The following is a 14,059-nucleotide window of genomic DNA, read 5'->3' as shown; positions in this document are numbered from 1 at the left end:
CCTGCACGTGAAACGCCCCTTGCTGGCCCCAAATCTGCTGGTTTTAGGGCAGCATCACGGCCGGCTGAGCAGCAGGGACAGCTGTGGGGTGGATTCACGCTGTGTTTCCTCCACACCTCCCTCAAACCCCTGCGGTTCCTGCATGGAGCTGCCCAGGCCGGCAGTGGGCTCGTCCCACTCAGGTTTGGTGTCATGAGGGGATTTGGGGCCCTTTGGTGGGGCTGTGTCCGTGGGGAGGGGGACACCCGTGGGGCTGTGACTGGGGGAGGTCACAGTGGGGCTGGGGGGTGGTGTGTGTGGGGTGGGAGGTCTGTAGGGCTGGAGGCCAAGCCTATAGGGCCGGGACATGTTGTGTCCATGGGGTGGGTGTATGTGGGGTAGGTGTCCTTGGGGTCAGGGGTCTGTAGGGCAGGAGGCCAAGGCTGTGAGGCCAGGACATACTATGTCCATAGGGTGGGTGTCTGTGGGGTGGGTGTCCTTGGGGTGGGTGCCCATGGGGGTGGGTGTCCATGGGGTGAGTGTCTGTGGGGCTGACGGCCTGTGGGACAGGAGGCCAAGCCTGTGGGACCAGGACTCACTGTGTCCATGGGGTGGGTGGCTGTAGGACCAGGGGTCTGTAGGACAGCAGGCCAAGCCTGTGGTGTTGGGCCATGGGATGCATGTCTGTGGAATTAGGGCTCTGTAGGGCAAGAGGCCAAGTTTGTGAGGCCAGGACATACTATGCCCATAGGGTAGGTGTCTGTGGGGTGGGTGTCTGTAGGGTGGGTGCCCAAGGGGGTGGGTGTCCACGGGGTGTCTGTGGGGCTGAGGTGCTGTGGGACAGGAGGCCAAGGCTGTGGGGCCAGGACACACTGTGTCCATGGGGTGGGTGGCTGTGGGGTCTGTGGGGCAGGAGGCCAAGTCTGTGGCACCAGGACACACCGTGTCCATGGGGTGGGTGGCTGTAGGACAAGGGGTCTGTAGGACAGGAGGCCAAGCCTGTGGGGTTGGGACATGCCATGTCCATGGGATGCATGTCTGTGGAATTAGGGCTCTGTAGGGCAGGAGGCCAAGTCTGTGGGGTCAGGACAGGGGGTGTCCAAGGGATGGGTGTTTGGGGGGAGGAGTGGGTATCTGTGGGATGGGTGCGTGTGGGGTTGGGGCTCTGTACGGAAAGAAGCCAAACCTGTGGGGCTGGGACACACTGTGTCTGTGGGGTGGGTGTCTGTAGGGTGGGTGTCCTTGGGGTCAGGGGTCTGTAAGGCAGGAGGCCAAGTCTGTGGGGCCAGGATATGCCCTGTTCATTTGGGGGTTGCCCATGGGGTGGATGCCCGTGGGGTGGGTGTCAGTGGGGTGGGTGTCCATGGGGTTGGTGTCTATGGGGTGGGTGTCTATGGGGTGGGTGCCTGTGGGGTGGGTGCCAATGGGGTGTTTATACATGGGGCCAGAGCCCCGTGGGGCAGCACCCAGCTCTGTGGGGCCGGGACATGCGGTGTTCACGGCGTGGTGCCCACGGGGGGCGTTTCATGGGGCCGGGGCCCTGTGGGGCCGCCTCAGGGGTTTTGGGGTCCCCGCGACAGCAGCGCCCCCCCCTTCCCCCCCCTCCCTCTCTCCCTCCCCCTCCCCCTCAGCCCCGAGCCAGGCCCCGCCCCCTCCCCCCGGCCAGCCAATGAGAACGCTCCCCGCGAGGTCCCGCCCCTTCCCCGCTGTCATCACACACCCGCACGTGGAGGGGGCGGGCCCCGCGCCCCTCGCGTCACCACCCCCGCGCTCTCCCATTGGCCTCCCCCCCGCTCCTCTCCCCTCTCCCCCAACCCTCCCCACCAATCAGCGGCGCGGAGGCGGCCGCGGGGGGGCGTGGCCTCGCGGCGCACCCGGAAGGAACGCCCGGTAGTCGGGGGCCGCGGCGGCGGCGGCGGCGGCGGCGGCGGCGGCGCTGGTGGGTCCGGGCCGGCACCGAAGGGGTTAACGCCCCCCCCCCATCCCCCTTCCCATCACCGGTTCCGGTTCCAGTTCCAGAAGGTTCGGGGGGCTCCGGGACCGGGGGGGGGGTGAGGGGGGGGGATAAGGGGACGGGGGGGGCTGGGGCGTGAGGTGAGAGGGGGGGAGACGGGGTTGGGGGCAGGGGGTTTGGGGGCAGGGGGTTTGGGGGCAGGGGGTTTGGGGGCAGGGGGTTTGGGGGCAGGGGGTATAGGGACAAGGGGTATAGGGGCAGGGGGGTTGGGGGCAGGGGGTATAGGGGCAAGGGATAAAGGGAGTAGCCCTTCCTGAGGGTTTTAGGGACAAGGGGTATAGTGACAACCCCTTCCCAAAGGGTTCAGGGACAAGGGGTATAGGGAGAAGCTCTTCCTGAGGATTTTAGGGACAAGGGGCTTAAGGGGCAAGAGGTATAGGGAGAAGCCCTTCCCTGGGGGTTTAGGGGACAAAGGGTTTGGGGACAGGGAGATTAGGGTCAAGGGGTTTGGGGACGAGGGGTTTGGGGGCAGGGGATATAGGGAGGAGCCCTTCCCAAGGGTTTTAGGGACAAGGGGTTCAGGGGCAAGAGGTATAGGGAGAAGCCCTTCCTGGGGGTTTTAGGGAGAAGGGGCCTTGGGGGACAAGGGGTCTGGGGACAGGGAGTTCAGGGACGAGGGGTTTGGGACAAGGGGTATAGCGAGAAGCCCCTCCCAAAGGTTTTGGGGAGAAGGGGGGGTTGGGGACAAGGGATATAGGAAAAATCCCTTCCTAAGGGGTTCAGGGACAAGGGGTTCAGGGACAAGCCCTTCCCAAGGGTTTTGGGGAGAAGGGGTTTGGGCACAAGGGGCCCAGGGACAACAGGCATAGGGAGCAGCCCTTCCTGAGCATTTTAGGAAGAAGAGGTTTGGGGACAAGTGTTTTGGGGAGAAGCCCCTCCCGAGGGCTTTAGGGACCAGGGGCTTGGGGACAAGGCTTTCTTGGGGACAAGGCTTTCGGGGCAAAGCGTCACCCCGCTGCCGTCCCCGTCTCGCCCCGGCAGGCAGAGCGGCGCTGGCGTGAGCGAGGCGCGGGGCCGCCGCGGGACTACGGCTCCCGGCATGCAGCCCGGTGGCCATCACCCCTGCGGGGTCGGTGCCGTTCGGGTGCCGGGTTTTTGGGGGGCCTGCTGGCAGAGGCACGGCTCACCCGGGGGGGTACACGGCCACAGGGAGCGAGGCGGCGCTTTGGTTTCGCTGCCAGGGTTGGTCCTGGTGGCTTCCTGGCAGCTGAGCCAAGCGCCCAGGCCGTGTGTGCTGCTGCCGGTACGTGCTGAGCTTCCCCCGTCCCTGTGTCCCTCTCATCCCTCGGCGTTTTTAGGTTTTTGCTCCCTCCTGGGCTCGGGGAGAGGGGAGGAAGCTCCCTCCCCTGGATCCGGCTGGCCTCCGAGGGTGGGGAGGCACATCAGCACTGCTGCCTTCCTCCTTTTTGTCCGGCACCAGCGTCTAGTCCTGGCATGTCTCCGCATAGCAAAGGGCAGAGACACGCAGGGTGATTTTTTTTAATTCCGTTTTCAGGCTTTCCTCCTGATCCTGAGGATGGTTTCGGGGGGTGGGCATTGATCTGGCTCCTGAAAGTTGGTTTTCCTAGACTCCTGACGCTCCCCCAGCCTGGTACCTGCCCTTACTGCTCCGTGCCTGCCCGTGCTTGTCCCCTGTCGGTGCTGGGTCTGGTGGCACCGTCACACACTGTGTGGAAACCCACAGTGCCTGGGGGGCAGGATGCTTCGGGTGCAGAGCAAGGAAAGGAAACGTGTCATCCCTGTGCATGTGGCAGAGGATGTAAAGGGAGGATAGAAAGCTGTTTGGGTGAGGAAAATGGTGTTGTGGTGCTCTGAGAGGACTGCCAGCATAGCTGCGATCGAGATATCGGAGACTTCCCTGGCTGGAGGAATTAAGGATTCGGGTTTGAGGCAGGACAGGTGTGAAGGGCAACGCGGGCGAAATCCCAGAGGGAGCCATTTGTACGCTAGCAGATGGCTGGTGGAGGATGTCATTGTGGGTGAAAATGTGAGTCTGCAGCGAAAATCTCCTACTGGAGGTTTTGCCCGGTCCCTTTCCACCTCACACCACAGCCGGGACCCCCCTCCCTTCATCGGGTCGCGTGGGTCCCTGCACCTGGGTGGCAGCTGCGTGTTTCTGCTCTGCTCTCCTGTTTGCAGCACCTGGCAGCTCTGCTTCCTGGGGCAGTCTTCTCTGAGCAGCTTTTCGTTTGTTTTTCCATTCCTCTTGTGCCCGCAGGTACGCGAGCCAGGTTGCTGTAACCTCCAGAGAACCTGGCCTCGCAAAGCTTGAGGTTTGATCTAAAAACAATATTATTTGATCGGGAAGCTGCCTTGCACATCCTTGTCCTCTCTTTGCTCCTCTCCTTCATGGTCTCCTTTTCTTGGCCTCGCCGGTGCTTAGCAGCCGGTTAATTTTCCCCTGTTTTTGTCACTGTCCCCAGCTGATTGTGAATCCTGTGATAACAGCAGCCGAGCTCGCGTGCTCTGCATCTCAGAGCCGGTGGTCTGCAGCCAGAGCCGCCTGCCTGGTGGCCTGGACCACCCCCAGCCGAGCAGTGCGGTGGCAGAACAGCACTTGGAAGGAAGCCTGCGGAGAAGTCCTGTGTGCTGCAAGAAGTACAGTCAGCGATTCAGCTGGAAGTGCTTTCAGTAACGAATCCATGTCCCGGGCCCGGGCTGATGCCAACACTGTGATTGTTGGTGGAAGTTAACAGAGACGCCAAGCCCTTTGTGCGGGAGCCGAAGTGATAATCCACATCTCCTGCCCTCAGCCCACGGGGGGTGATCGCTGCCTTCCTGGGAAGGGTTTTCAGCAGGCCCTGTCAGATGGATCGCCCTCGCTTCCTGCGCCACGGCAGCATGTGGGTGGCAGCTCTTCAGCCGTGTCCGAGGCAATTCTTGTCACTGGCACGCTCGTGCTCACAGCCTTCCAGCGTGGAACAGCAGGGCATCAGGGGAGGCTTTTAAACGTGTACACAAACATATATCTTTTATATATATTTATATGCATGCACACAAGTTGCTCTTACCAGGGCTTGTTCTTGTAAGCTCTCTGAAACCGTAGCCCTGGTGACTTGGTGACCAGCAGCACAGCATCCTGGTGGCATCTCTCCTGCCGGCTGCGTGGGTGCAGGTAACAGCAAGCAGCAGCTTTCTGGGTGCCTTCACGGTCATTTTGTGGACCAGCGCAGCAGGAAGCTGGTGTGTGGGTGCCTCTCTGTGTCACGGTGCATGGGCTGAGCCTGTACCGCTGCAGAGCAGAGCGTGGCTGCGGGGGAGCAGGGACTGCCCCCAGACAGCTTTTGCTGATCATCCGAGTGGCCAGGGGAGTGTGAGGCCTGGTTTTGGGGAGGCTGGTGTTGTCCTGGTTTTCAGGGACGTCGCGTCTGCACAGCGCTATCTCCAGTAGCCTGTAATCTCAGCGCTGGGAGCCCAGGGAGGAGTCTTAAACAACGGCTTTGTGACAGTTCTGGCTGGCCTCGTGGAGTTTTCCATAAAGCAGTTGTCGCTTCCCCCCTTTGCTGTAGCCTGGGAAACGCTGCAGTGTCGGGTTTGGCTGGGTGTCTTTGGGCTGCTGAGAGTGCCGGGTCCCCCCGCAGCACTGTCTGGCCCTTCCTGCCTTGGCTGTGCCCTGAGGCTTGGTGGGCAGCCAGGGGACAGCAGATCAGAGGCTGAGCTTGTCCCTAAACCCTATCCTGGTGTGCCCACGGACGTACAGGCAGCACCCGTGTGGCGGGGCAAAGCCAAGGCTTCCCCCTGAATTTGGGGAAGGGGAAGAGTGGCAGCGACCTCAGCAGCTGTCTCGTGGATCCGGCTCTGTCTCAAACAGCACATCTACTCGGAGTCACTCGGGGTGTTAACAGGAGAAGGTTGTAGCTGGAGGGGTGGCTTTAGCATGGGTAGGAGATCCTGTGGGGTCTTCACGATGCTGGGGGTGCTCAGGGTCCCTCGGAGCTGTGCACAGACCGTAAAACTGCTTGGCTTGGGGTGCGAGCCATCGCTGACCGACCAGCACTGGGGAGGTTATCCTGTGTGGGCAGGTTATTCCTCAGCTGAATTTAACATGGATCTTTAATGTGTACCACTTGTCTTTCCAGGTGACCCAACGCAGCCAGAACCAGCAGCCCCAAGACCACGCTGCGGGTGCTGAGAGCTGCCTCCCCTGTCTGCGTCAGCCCCGTGCCCAGGTTAGCACTCGTTCAATCACTTCCAGTTTCTCTTCCTTCTCCAGGAGGGTTTGAGGAAGGCCGGGAACGCCGTGCTTTCCTCCTGCCTCCCCTCAATCCCTGGGGACAGCTCAGTACAGCGGGTGTCACGGAGCTGCTCACACCCTGGGCTGGCAGGGTGGCCGAGGGAGCCTGGGTGGGTGTCACCTGCGCTGCTGAGACTGCTGAGCACTGCACGCAGCCACCAGTCGGGAGCTAAAGGGCAGTGTATTTTAAACCCTCGGGACCTTGCTATCTGTGGTGCTCGCTGAGCTTGTCCTTCTGTCCACCAGCAGTATGGAGTGGGAGGATTTCCCAGCTGCTGCTTGCTGTCCTTCAGCTGAAAAAAAAAAAAAGAGAGCTAAGGCTTCACCCAGAGCTCAGTAGTGGCACAATCCTGCTTTCTGTCAGAACCAGTTGAGCTCTGCCTGCGTTTTCCCAAGACTTTGTACTTCTAGGAGGGAGCCTGGCTCTTGGCCATGGCGTATCAGTGATTCAGGAGGACTGGCAGTCTTTGTATCGCCAGAAATGTGACGGTCTTTGGGAAGGGAGCCTTCACCTGCGTTTTGGTTTTGGAGAACCGCAGCGAGGCTCTCTCTTGGTCCAGAGTTCAGGTGCAGTTTGGCCAGGAGAGGTTTCATGGGGCAGCCGCTGCTCAGTGCACGTGACTGCCCAGGCTGCACGGCTCTTCCTCTCGGCGTCTGCCAAGGAAGGTTGGGGCCAGGCCAGAGACAAGTGGAGGCTGGGCCTCGGGCCATCTTTTCCTTCCCATTTCCTTCAGCCTGATGCCGAGGTGGAAGCCGCAGGCAGTGAGGCAGGGGTAGATTCACCTGGGAGGTTAAAAGGAGGGAAGGAAGGAGTCCTTCATTGCAGCTCCCTGTTACATGGGGTGGAAGCAACAAAGCAGCCCTTTTATCCAGCTGAGGTGTGGTGGACACTAATGCCTGCTCCTTGCTGAGATCCTACATCTTAATGATGGAAAAGAGAGGTATTATGTGGCTTCGACCAGAGAAGAGGTGCATTTACGTGCTCTTAGCACATTTGGGCTGCCATTGCCCCTTGGTCATACCGGTAGGTCCTCTTCCCACTGGAAACCTCAAGGAAATGCTGCTCCCCCTTCAGGGATGGGGCCCTGGGTTCCTCGTGAGTGTTGGCACTGGAGTTATGCAGGGAATCCCCTCTTTGCCCTACCATCTCTGCTGCAAGGAGGGCGGGCATTCAAAGATCCTCTTCTTGGGAGTGCTGGGACAGCTGGATCCTTGTTCAGTTCTCGCTGCTCCCAAGAATGGAGCAGAGTATCATCTGCTGGGGCTAATTTTAGGCCTCCAAATATTGCTGATGTCCCTCTGAGCTCCTATTCGTGTGCAGTCCTGCCGTGCAAGAGTCCTGTGTACTAGGGTGTAAAGGTTTTGCAGGGGCACAGTGTGCTGGGGATTAGGAAGAACTTTGAATTCCTCACTTACCTAAAGTGTCTGAGCCAAATCCTTTCCATATCAGATGTAGGTGTGACCCTCCTTTTTTTTTCGGCCTCATGCCAGGCACCCTTTGGACCTTGCTTTGTGGGTGCCCACGCATTGCGTGCCTGCAAACCATCAGCTTTCCAGCCTTTGCCTGCCAAAAACTTAGCATCCCTCTTGTTCACAGCAGTCGGTTCCTGTCACCTTGGATGGATGCACCCAGCACCAAGCGCAGTTTTCCGTGAAGGTTTTGGGTGTGGAAATGCTCAAAGGCCCGTGCGAGCAGGGCTCTGACCTTCTCTGGGTGGCTGCACAGCATCTGCTGCTGACATCCTCCCACCTAGCACGGCACAGGGTGAGGCCTCCGGGCCTCTCCCTTATCTGCACACACAAGGCTTCTCAGCCCCTCTGAACTTTCTGGTTTCCACCTGCTCAGGCGATTGCTGTCACGTCTTTCAGCCAAGCTGAGGTTAGCACCGAGCTCTGCCGAGTTCTGTGTCGAGGCGAGACGTGGCTCTGTCGTTCTGGCCCATCTTTATTTTTAGCCTGTGTAAGACTCGTTTGATGGTATCAGAAGGAGGTTGCACGTTCTCCTGAGCTCCATGACTCATCCTGGATGAGGACCGAGGCTTTGCTAGCTTCTGCTATAACCCTCAAGTGATGTAACCCGTTGTGGTGGGCCCTGCGCGAGCTGGGGAAGGGCAGGGGAGGGAGGAGCAGCAGCAGAGAAGGAAGCAGAGCTTTTAAAAGTGTTTTATCCATCTCGTTAAGTCACTGAATGAATTAATCTAAAGATACTGGTGGGTATCACACCTGAATGTGGCTCGGCAGTGTCCTTAGTCTTTCCTTGCATCTCGTGCCTGTGTTGGAGAGGAGAAAGGGAGAGGAGCTGTGCTTGCAGGCTGGGCTGAGTAACTGTTTAACAGCACATAGCAACAGTAGACAACAATTTTTAGGACAGGAAGCGAATCAGGATCTTGTCTCCTGTTCAAGCCACAGCGAGGTTAAGTGCGGCAGAACAGAACTGCCTAAAGTGGAAATGGGCTGGGACCGGAGAGCGGAGACTTGCCGCCCTACAGACCTCCGCTGGGCTGCGGCGAGAGGAGCCTGGGACCTCTCTTTCCATCAAACCTGGTGCTGCCGCAAGGTAGAAGGAGCTGCAGGGGGCTTTCTGACGTGCAGCAAGCCTCACGTTGTGCCGCTGGTGGCAGCGGGAGGTGGGCAGGGGCTGCGTGTCACCGCGGGGACGCTGTCACCCGGCTGGGGCGATGCGCCTGGGTCCGGCACGGGCACTGTGCCCACCCGGCAGGCTGGGATGGGGGCTTATGGGGTCCCTCTGCCCCCTTCTTTTTTCCTTGGGGGATTTTTGGGAGCACGTCGAGGGGGGTTGACGTGTGGGATGGCGGGGAGGGGACAGCAAGGCTTGGGGGAGCAGAGACAAAGGAGGGAGGCAGCGGGGCGTGCTGGGGGGATTGCCATGGCAACTTGAGCTTTCGGCAGCCTGCGCCGCGGCGCCCGAGCAGCCTCTGGGCTGGCCATGCATCCTGATGCAGCCCTGGACCCCTCCTTTTGTGGGCTCAGTGTCCCCCCAGCACCCACAGCCGTCCTCCCTGGGGAGCAGCCGTGGTGCTTTGTCCGGCTCGGGCAGCTCCTGTTTGCTCGGGTTGAAGCCTTGAGTTGCAGAGCAGGCCCAGCTGGAAGGAAACCGGTCTCCTAAGCCCTCTCACTGAATCACGGAGGGCAGCGTGGCGTCCTGCTGCCCTTGCTCATCCTCAGTTAATCGATGTAAGTGGGTCCTGCTGTGCCTGCATCTTGCAGAGGTGCCGGCCCCGTGCCGTGCCGCGCTGTCCATCTCGCGCAGCCGGTTTGCCTTGCCCCGGGGTAGCTGTACGCTGGTGGGGAGCGAGCAGACACTGATGAGCCCTGTGATATGGTCTGAGACCATCCTCTGGGCAGGTAAGGGAGGCGTTGAGCAATTCTGAAGCTGCTTTCGGGCAGACCCCTTGCCAGAGGATGGCAGAGGGCCAGCTCCTGGTACTGAAGGAGGCAGGGAACACCATCGCCACTCGCTGCATGGAGAGAAGGGGTCAGGAAGCCAGGCTCCAGCCTGGCCATAATGCGAGTGTGACTGAGACCTGACCTGTCCTCTGTCAAGTGCCTAAAGCCTTGGGTGTGAGCCAGGGGAACGGGACTGGCTGGTCGCAAGCACAGCTTGCCCATCTCGACACCGATCACTGTGTGAGCTGTAAACCTCTCTCGTTACACCTTCCAAAGGTCCGTGCTCACAGTTTACAGTACTCTGCCCAAAGCCCAACGTGAGGGAGGAAGGAGCCTGCCCTGCCTTCAGAGGATGCTCTCAACTGATGCTGGTCAGACAGGTGGGGTTGTTACGGGACGGTGCGTGCTGCTGTGGTGCCTGCGGTCGGGAGTCATCTGGGACCAGGATGTTCAGGCAGAGCTGGAGGGAAAAGGATGCCCAAACAGCCCTACATTCTCTGTGCTGGCAGGTGGAGCTTCCTTCCCATGGGGGGGAGCTGAGGTGCTGGTACCTGACGTTGAGGCCAATTTCAGATCATCAGCTCGAGTGCTGCTCTTAACACAGGCGACCTTCAGCACGTGGCGTGAGAGTTGGCCTTGCAATATGTTACAGGCGTGGACGGTGGCAGAGTGATCACAATCCATTGAGCCAAGCAGTAGTTCCCTCTGACCTCATTTGCACAGCCCGTTTCTTCTGATCTTTCCTCCAGACTGAGGCCCCAGGAAGTGCAATGAAATAGCATGGAGCGGTGGCAGGGCTGAGTGGATAAAGCTGTGCGGTGTGCGCGTGTGTGTGTTGGGGCGTGGATTGCCAGTTTCTAGGGCAGAGAGTGTTTTTTTTTCCATTTATACAGCACCTTGCATGCCGAGATCCTTGTCTAAGACTCGAGCTCCTGGGCACTGTGACCTGATGAGTTAGAACCGTGTCATCTTTGAAGTGCTGCTCCCCGTGTTGCTGCCTCGCCTCCTCACCCTGTGCATTTTTAAGCACAGCACGAAGGACCAGAAAAGCCCCAAGGCAGCAGGGTCACATCGGCTCCCGATTCGGGGAGGAGTTAGGCGCTCAGTGCTGGAATAAGCATTTAGGGAGAGGCAGCCAAGAGAGATTTCCTCCTGGCTGAGCTGCAGCGTCGAGGTTCGGAAAGTGCTGTGTGGGTTACGTGCTGCGCTCTGCTGCCATCGCCTCGGCGGCTCTGGGACACGCACGCCTGCGTGGAGCCAGATGGGGACACTTTGCTGAGGAGCATCACTCTGATAAAATGGAGCTTTTGGACATCAGGAGCAACGTTAATGGTGCTGCTGCTGAAAAACCGCCGGGGATTTCAGCAGGGACGTGAGGAATCGTTGGGTCCAGAAGGAAACTTTGCCGCGGTGGGCACTGCTACCTGCATTCCCTAAATTGTGAGAAGATAGGCAAGCCCAGCCATGCTGTGCAGATTCCCCTGTCTGGAACATGCATAAAGGGTATTCTGCAAGAGCCAACTTTTTGCTCAGATGGGACCTGGGGGAGGCATATCTGGACTCACTGTGCTGGGGTTTTCTTGCTGCCAGCCAGCAATGCTGTGTCTGTGCAGTGAGGGCGTAGCAAAAACAGTTATCAGGCACTTGTGTCCTTTCCGTACCGTGCTTCCCTTGCTGATGGGATTAGTCTGGGCCAGAGGTGTACAAAGGGTAATTCCTGAGGTCCTCTCTGCCGCAGCTGCCAGCAAAGGAAAGCACTTGTGGCATCAAGTGGCAGGTCTGAGCTTTCAATTCATCTTCTAGGAGCCTGCAAGAGCCAAAAATATTATCTGGCTTTGAGGAACTGGAACATTCTCAGACTTTTTGTCTCGAGCTGGTCGGCCTGCCTCTCCCCGCGGCTGCCAGCCTGGGTTTCTAAAGGTATTTGCAGCAATTTGTCCTGGCCAGGTGATAAAACTTGGTGGAGAGAGCCAGAAGTCGTGGCACCGAGCTGCCAGCCTGCAAGTGCTCCTCTGGCTGCTGTGCCTGCTTCCTGCAGCCGAAGGGCTGCTTCGTGGCTTGGATGTGTGGAGGAAGCAGGCTTCAGATTGGAAATAGCCTCTCCCTTTCTGCTCTGCAGCTCTCTTCCTGGCAGCTCAGTAAGGGTGATTTATTACCGATAACAGCCCTCTCATTCTGTTTCCCTACACTATCTTACTGGTAGCGTAACCCAACAAAACGCAGCGATGCTTCCTGTAGGAAGCTGCTATCAGAGGCCTGTCATGTAGCAGAGGCTGGAAGCAAGGAGGAGCAGTTTACCAGGAAATGCCTGTGTTTGTTTCTCGGGGAGGAAAAGGCATCTCACCCCTGAAAGCTTCCTCACAGCCTAACCCCAAATGTCACTGGTGGAGCTGCACCAGCGTGAGCAGCGCTGAGAATGCTGCCCTGGGAAAGGTGTGAGCAAGGTGGTGGTACGGGGAGAAAAGTCACATTCTGTCTGTAAGCGAACCTCCAGGAGGAGTACCAAGAAGAAAAGGTATTGCTTTTATAAACCCTTGTAAGGAAAGAGCAGGGAATTTCCTTCGGAGTGAGCTTGCCTGAAACTTGATATGTCTCAGATGTGTGTTAAGAGAGAAATGAAAAGATTGTGCTATAAAGCGATAGGGGATAATGAATTTAATCTAATATGGTGTGCCCTGGGAAGCAGAGCTGGGGCAAGGAAGGATATTGGCAGCAACATTATGCTTTGTGTGGCAACAAAAGCAAATACCACCTGAACGCACATCCCTGGGAGGGTGAAGGGGTTCACTCTGTAGGGTCTCCAGGAGGGTGGAGCAGGACCAGGGGACAGGAACCTGGGGGAAGATGCTGGGAGATCTGTAGATGTGAAGAGGCTGATAGCTGTGCATCTTGCTGCAGCGTGAGCTTTATTTTCCCATTTGGCAGCTCTGGTGAACTGAACGGCAACACTGGGCTCTTAACCTCATTGTGGTCGTGATAAATGCAGCAGAGAAAGAGTAACTTGAATAGCATTAGTGAAATGTCTGAACTGGAGCCTAAATGATCGAATCTATCATTAGCCTCTGGGTTTACCGAGGAGATGGATGGTGATCCAGCCCCCTACCAGCCTTTTGGGGGCCAGGGCACTCTTCTGCTTTATAACGTGATCTCTGGGTATCTAAATTTTTGGTTCCCATGTGGTATTAACCTTTTCTTGGCTGAGTTACGTGCACCTGCTGTATGCTGGGGCTCTCAAAGGACAGAGGACAATGCTGAGTGACTTTTTTCTTGAGGTTTGTTTGGCAGAAAGCTGCTGTTTTCCCCGCATTTACTGATGGGCACCACTGCAATTTCTTGCCCCTCCTGCAGGAGCAGCAGGGGCACTTCGGGCCGGCCTGAGTGGTGCAGACACCAGGAGCTTTCCATGCCATGAAGATGCCTGCTGTGCTGATGCCCTCCTGCTCAGCACCCGGTGCCTCTCACTCCGTCTCGCTGCACGCCGTGCCTCAGTTTCCCTGTGAGGCAGGGAGGGACAGAACCAGCCTGGTGAGGGGCGGAGGGGAAGTTGCAGCAGCCGGTAGGAAATGGCCTTTTGGGGTGCTGCAAGGTGGCCCTGCCCCATCCTGTCTGTAGAGGAGGTGTTTTGGGGTGCTGCAAAGCAGCCCTGCTCCGACCCAGCCGCAGAAGGGATGCTCCGTGGCATCCCTTGCTGTCCGTGCTTTGCAGCATGGGGCGGGAGCAGAGGGGTCCTTTTAGGAGTGATGAGAGGAGCACACGGTCCTGCTGCTTCCTTCCTCACCCCCGTTCCTGTTTTGCTGCCCCAAATCCACCTGCTTGTGACATGGATTGTAATAAACCTGCTAAACTGGGGACAGGCACTGTACAGAGCCGCAAACCCTTCCCACCCTTGTGTTGCTGCAGCAGCGTGGGGCAGAGTCCCCACAGGCACTGCTTGGCAGTGTGTGTATGATACTGAGGACGAGGATGGTCGGAGGGGTCTTGTTCTGCATCCTCCCAGCCACCAGCAGATTGTCAGCACAGCTCTTCCCCAGGCCCCGTGGCTGCTGCAACCTGCCATGCCTCTGTGAAACACTTTGTATGTGAGGCAGTGCCCCAAGGGTTAAGCCACGGTCGTGGGGCAGGGTTTGTAGCAGGAACAAAGAGGGCTTTTAAAGTTGGGATAGGAATAGAGGGAAGGGATTGAGCCTTTCCCAGTGTGTTGAATTACAAAGGTCATGGAGACCCCTTTGCTGGGAGCCAGCAGCAGTTGAGGTCCCTGTTGGAAGTGGGGCAGAGAGAGAGGAGATTGTGGAAAACGGTGAGAGCGAGTTCTTGGGGAGCTTTAAGACCAGAGTGAAAACTCAATTGTATCCCGAGACAAATGAGCCCTGAACACAAGGCTGGGAGCCGGGGGGCCAGGATTGTCTGCTCAGTTCAAACCTTCA

At 58.4% G+C, this 14,059-nt stretch overlaps 1 protein-coding gene across 3 annotated transcripts in view; it reads left to right on the top strand.

Annotated features, from left to right (window-relative positions):
- The first annotated feature begins 4,421 nt into the window (after nucleotides 1–4,421).
- ATOSB (atos homolog B) overlaps nucleotides 4,422–14,059 on the top strand; it is a 30,697-nt gene continuing 21,059 nt past the window's right edge. The window contains exons 1-2 of one of the 3 annotated variants that reach the window (XM_084504364.1): nucleotides 4,422–5,108; nucleotides 6,073–6,162. The gene's annotated coding sequence lies outside the window, so the exon portion shown is untranslated. Of the gene's footprint in view, nucleotides 5,109–6,072; nucleotides 6,163–8,705; nucleotides 8,785–14,059 lie in introns of those variants that run through there. The other 2 variants (XM_084504365.1, XM_084504369.1) reach the window with 2 other exon arrangements.

The sequence above is a fragment of the Aythya ferina genome (assembly GCF_964211825.1).
Source record: "Aythya ferina genome assembly, chromosome: Z".
NCBI classification, from domain to species: Eukaryota; Metazoa; Chordata; class Aves; order Anseriformes; family Anatidae; genus Aythya; species Aythya ferina.
This window is presented reverse-complemented; position numbering and strand designations above follow the sequence as displayed.